This window comes from Passer domesticus, chromosome 2 (genome assembly GCF_036417665.1).
Source record: "Passer domesticus isolate bPasDom1 chromosome 2, bPasDom1.hap1, whole genome shotgun sequence".
In the NCBI taxonomy this organism is placed as follows: Eukaryota; Metazoa; Chordata; class Aves; order Passeriformes; family Passeridae; genus Passer; species Passer domesticus.
In genome coordinates, this window is record NC_087475.1 from 122,697,768 (window position 1) to 122,704,118 (window position 6,351).

Consider the following 6,351-nt stretch of genomic DNA (forward strand, 5'->3'; position numbering starts at 1 on the left):
AAAAAAAACAACCCACCAACAGAAAAAGTGCTACTCAAATTATTCCTGTGCAATCTTAACCAGCCCTCTTAGCTCCTGCAGGGTTTGCTTTGCCCTCCACTTGCACAGACAAACTCTGGAGATCAGCACCCTTCACATTACAGAAAACCACCAACAGACAGAAGGGTGCAGCACAAACAGATTGGGTTATCAGATTTGTTCTGCAGAAGGCAACAGTGACATGGGGAATGTGACATCATCTGTGGCATCTGGAAGGCATCAGAGTGTCTGCAGTGCAGAGTGAAGTGTCTTGGCGGCACTGCTGGGGAATTAACAAAGATTGCAGTCTGATCAGAACAGGCGACAGCGTGCTGGACTGGACTGGCATTATGTGATGAACTGGAGGTTGACCAGTCTTTCTGTATACACACAGGCTCCTAAATACCATCCCAAGTGCTATACTGTCAAAAAACTATTACACAGCTAGGAAAGCTCAGAGGAGGCTTGACTTAGCAAAAACTGAGAATTTAAGATGTCTTTCCTGGCCAAACGTCAGCTAAGGCTGTATAAAATCCTCTTCTACAAGTATCCTAGGAGGTATAATGACCACAGTGGGAGAGTAATTGCATCCAGAAGCCAAAAGGAGAATTGATAAATGGAGCGAGATGAAATTGACTTAAAAAAAAATGGATAAAGATTTTTCCTAACATGGAAATCTGTTGAGCCAGAGAAGAAGGAAGCTCCCCTGGTTGAGCCATTTAAGAACAGACCACAGAATATGGCCTACATTGCTCCCTAGAGCAGAGAGTACACACCAAGACACAGATCTTTCTTTCTATCACAAGCCCATAGGGATGGCAGCATTTTATCTCACTTTTTACAGCCACCAAAGAACCAGCAATGCATTTCCATGTCTACCTAGCTCAAGTCTGGCAGGGCATGTGCAAGTTTTAGGGAGAGTAGCCAAACCTTACAGCACAGCCTTGCCAACTGCTCCCCAGAGCAATCATCTCTTGCTCCCCAAGGCACAGGCTGCAGTGTGGAGCTGAGAACAGCATGGCCACGGCCTCCTGGCCGGCTGGCTGAGCGAGCACGTCTCATTAACAGGGATTCATCAGCACCCTTGTTAATAATGCAGGAGCTGGCTGTCTCTGGGGGAGTTCCTCAGCAAAAACTGCACTGCTTCTGTATTTCAGGCACAGCCTCTGCTGGTGTGATGGGCTTCCATGCTGACAAAGCATTTTGGTTATTTGTTATTCGCAAGAGGCATCCTGGTGCTCAGCAGCGGCCCAGCCAAGAGGTGCATCCAGAACAGAGGAGAGAAAAGCCAGTCCTGTGCCTCTCTGGGACCCTGCCCTGTCTCAGCACCAGTAGGGACCAGTCTGATTGCTGATGAGAGTGCTCTGGTCCCGAAGTCATCTTTGGAGAAGGCAAGAGTTGGAGGCCATCCTGTCCTGGCATTATCCTTTGTACGTTCACTCCACTGCAGGGAGCAGGGATCAGCACACAGTGGTCCTGCTATCTCCAGTCTCCTCTCTTCTAGGATGATCTCCCTGAAGCCTTCATCATGGCCTTCACACCTCTGCCAGCACAGGAGTAACTGCAGCTGGGGCCAAACTCACATGGAATTGCTTGGTCCTTCCAGTATTGCAGTTCATATGAAGGAGGGAGCAGATGTTGTAATTCCCTGTAAGAGTCACTTGCAAGCATTATTTTGTCAATGCCCACCTGTGTGTGGCAGCACGTGGGAGAAGGGATAATTTCATGATGAATGACAGGGATACAGCACTGTGCCCTCTCCAGGGACAGTCTGCCCAGTCTGAGAGCTCTGGAGTCTCCTGATGGAAGATGTGCCCTTTAACATTCACCCTGAAAAAAAGCCTAATAGGAAGAGACTTCAAGCCTTCAAAAGCAACCTTGCAAAACAGCCTACAAACCCCCAACACAAACCCAAGAAAACAAAACCCCCCAAACTGCCCTTTGGCAGCTTCAGGCTGTTCTCTAGCCAAGCATCCTTGGGGGATGCATAGAAGCAGCAATCTCAAAGCAGGGCCTGTACAGAGCAGTTCCCCAGGAAGTCTGAACCTCCAGCCAGGACAGCATGACCATTAAAAACAAATTATTTGATTGAGGTGAGGTCAAATCCACCACCATCCTCTGGGAGGAGTGAGCATCTCCAGGCCTGGAAGGTGGAAACAGCTACACTCCCAGGCTCAGCTGCAGGGACATCACCACTGGGGTGGGTCTGGGGGAGGACAGCTTTCTTCTCCAAGGTGGGCAGGTGCTCCACCTGAATTACCCTGAGCATCCAGCACAGAGGTGTCATCCCCATGCCCTGAGCCACGATGGCTGCATGGATCAGCCTGACACCTGGGACTTTGTCATACCTCTCACCCTGACATAGACAGATCCTTGCTGGTGGCACCAGAGGGGCAAAGCCAAGAAACATATCCAGCTCCAGGGTCAGCTTGGCCTCTTCCTGCAGTACAAGCTCTTGGCACCACCCTCATTTCAAAGCACCTTGTGTGGGTCGTCCATAGAGAGATGAGGCCTCCCTTTCCAACATGCAGTGACCATAGATGGGCAGCCCTGATGGGAAGTGGTGTGATCCCCTGGCTGTGCCATCCTGGTCACACTCAGGTGAGGATGTCTCTCCTTTTTGCAGTTAGACCAGCAAAAATAGGGCGAAGCATTGCTCACAGCTCTCTCTGAAAAGCTCAGGGGAAACAAAAAACATGATTGTGAAGCCCTGCAAAAATTCAAAATCTTCTGATGACTTCAGTGGGAAAGAAAAAAAGCCCATACTCTTAAGTCTGGTAAACGCCCAGGCAGCTGCTGAGAGGGACAATGGCCCTGGGGTGCATCTTGGAGGACACAGGGAGGATGTCAGAACAACGGTGGGGCCAAGCTGGCCCAGCTGCCTGGGAGGGGATTGCTCAGCTGATTGTGTATTTCTGTAAAGAGCAAAGAGCAGTATGGTTGGGAGCTTTCCGTGCTGTTTGTGTGAGGAGCTGGGAAGTTCCCCCTGTTCCAGCCCAGGCCCCAGCACTGGCTGGGGCAGGGAACAGTCTCAGGCTGCATCAGGAGGCATTGTTGGTGCCTGAAAATCCTCTGCTCTCCTCTCCACTCTAGCAGTGCTGCTAAGTAAACCGTATCTAAACATAGAAAACTGGCTAGCTTGGGTTTGGGAAAGCACCCAAGAACTCAGATAATTTCCATTCCCTCATCACACCCACAGAAAACTCACAAACTCTCCATCCCAGTGCACCAGGCACTTTGTGTGCCAGGCTTTGAAAAATTGCCATGCATTCTCATTTTGGCTAGGTGATAGCACAACAGCACTAGCCTTTCACCAATGGAAAAAGAGAAATATAAGGAAACCACAAAAAAGAGTGATGTGAAAAGAAAACACCATCAGTTTCTTCCTAAAAAGGTTCAAACATAAGCACCAGTCTGAGTAGAAGATCTCATTTTCTAACCTCTACCCACTAATTTAAGTAGTAACTTGGATGCCTTGAACTCTTTATCTGTGCCTGGCAGCCTACAAGAGTCATGCCTTGTTCCCACAGGGACTTTCCAGTTCAATGTTTGGAAGAGCATCCATTAAGACCCTCAATTTCTGTGGAACCCTTGAATTTGCATGCTCCCAGACACTGCCGGAGGCTCCCTGGGAAAGCTTGTGGGCCAGTGGTGGCAGAAGAACTCGGCTGCTCCCATTCCCCAGGCCGAGGTGGAGCAGGAAGACAATGAACAATTGTTCTTTCCCCATCAAAGCTGTGAAAGCCAGGACTTCATCAAGTAACAGTGAAAGCAGTGCAAGGTCTTCCTAGGCACTTATGGGAACACTTGCCAGGTGCCCACTGTGGATTCAAGCTCTGGAAAGATCCATTTTCTCTAGGGGTTCCCTGAAAGAGGGAGAGGAAGGGCAAGGTTCATCCTGCCAGAGGTTAAAGCTGGGAGAAAGGAGGCAGAGAACAAGCCCTCCCTATCAGCCCTGCTGCTGGGACTGTACTGTACGTGCCTGCTTTCAGAGGTCAGATGCTGCCAGGCAAATGAAGATCTCCTTATGTTTGTTTTAAAGCTGGAAGAATCTCTTGAGATAAACATTCTAAATTAAAGATAAAAGTGCTGTGGGTTTGCTGGCAGCCTGTGTCCCCCTCCCCACAGATAAGCTCTTGCAGGAGGCTCACATGCATCTTTCAGCCATGTGCCCTGACCAAGGGTTGCACCCAAGGTTCCCTCTCTTCAGGGGCCTGGGAGGTAACAAAATCCCTCTGCCCCACTGCCTCGGCTCCCTCTGATGGCAGGTTCACCCAGAGCAGTGCAGTGTCCCAGTTTTCATTTTCAGGATCTCTTGGGAGGATGCTAAATCCCAGCTAGTCCTGGCTGTATTTAAAGTGATTGTAATTCACATGGATTGGGCTGTGGTTATAAGCTGAATTACATTCTGATTTAGCAGCAAGGATTAAGGCTCTGCATTTTAACTTATTAACCCAATCCAAGTTAGGAGATTCCTTCTTGCTGCCCTGCTAAGCTCCTGCACAAGGAAAGGCAAGGCTGCTGAGGAGATGGAGTGGGATGGCTGGGCTGTGCCCAGGCTGTGTGGCAGCTCCTGGGGCAGGGGAAAAGTGGGGGGAAAAAAGCACAGAAAAAAAACAAACCCAAAAGCCCAAAGAAGCTATGGCAGTTGTTCAGTATTCCCTACATACTGGGAATTGGCTCTGTGTTAGACCTGGTGGAAAGGGGGTACATGGGTGGTTAATTCCCCATCCCCAGCCAGCAACCAGGCAAATGTTTGCTGCTTGCCATTGCTGCTCCAGCCTGGGCCACCTCTGCAGCAGTTGCCTCCCTTCCCTGACCTCTTGCTGGAGTCTCCTGCAAGAGTTAACTCCTTTCTCTGGGCCATACCAGCAGTGGGACAACTGGAGGAGGTTTGCTGCTGTGGGTGAAATGAGTTCCTGGGGCAGCCTGCACACAAATGCTTCCTGTCACACAGCTCCTGAGCAGGAAACCCTGCACCTCCAGGCCCAGGGTTCACCCACTTGGCTTCTCTCTCATGCCATCAGACAGACAACTGGAAACAGCCCAGGCACACTCTAGAAAACTTCACTCCATTTAATATTTAATGAAAACCCAGTGTAACTGTCATGTCCTTTTTTGTTTTCTCTCAGTAACACTGCTGGCTGCACAGGTATCTGTGTGTAAACAGAGCCTGTCTCCTTTCCACTCCATTGCATCTCTCCAGATCGGGGCACAGCTTGTGATACCTGTACTCAGCTTCAGAGGAACTCCTGGGGCAGCCCTGTCATACACAGCACGACTTACTGCACGGTGACCTCACCAATTTGGACATCTGAGGGCATCCCAGCTCAGCCCAGAGAGACCAAGGCATGGCAGGAAAATCCCACACACTGTCAAGGAATTGCAAGTGATGATGTGGCATCCCACTTACCTGTGTGCCATGAGCCTGGTGCTGCAACCCCCGAGTGCTTTCATCTGCAGGTCCTGCAATTATTGGCAAGGAGGGAGGGAGGCTCTGCACTTTCATTCTCTGCCTGTGCTGAGCTGCTGGGTTGTAACACATCCAGTTGCTCCCAAGAGTGAGCTGCAGCCAGAGCTGGAAAGATGATAACAGAAGAAAAAGTGGGAAGTTGTTTGATGAAACTGTTCTTCATCATGCAGCAAATAGCAGGGGGAGATCACATCCAGAAGTGGTGGCCAGTGGCTCAGAGTCCTGATGGACATCAGTGATTGTGGTGTCCCTAAGGGGTCCATACTGGGGACAGGCACTGTTTAATATCTTCATCAGTGACACAGACAAAGGGTGCATCGAGTGCACCCTCAGCAAGCTTGCAGGTGACACCAAGCTGTGTGCTGTATTTAAAGTGTGCTGTGTGCTGTAGCTGACACACCTGAAAGTGTGTGTGAAAGATGCCATCCAGAGGGACCTGGACAAGCCTGAGAAGTGGCTCCATGGGAATCTTATGATCTTCAACAAGGCCAGGTGCTGGTGCTGCACCTGGGTCATGCTGACTCCTGGAACCAACACAGGCTGGGACATGAAGGGATGGATCAACAGCCCCACAGAGGATAACTTGGGGGTACTGGTGGCTGAGAGGCTGGACATGAGCCAGCCAGATGCACTGGCAGCCCAAAAAGCCAAAACACATCCTGGGCTGCATCCAGAGAGCATGGGCATGGGGTTGAGGGAGGGGATTCTGCCCCTTTACTCTCCTGAGATCCCACCTGAAATCCTGCATCCAACTCTGTCCCCAGCATAAGGAAGGCAGGGGAGCGAGTCCAGAGGAGGTCACAAAGAGGATCAGAGGGGTGAAATACCTCTCCTGTGAGTGAGCACAGACTGAGAGAACT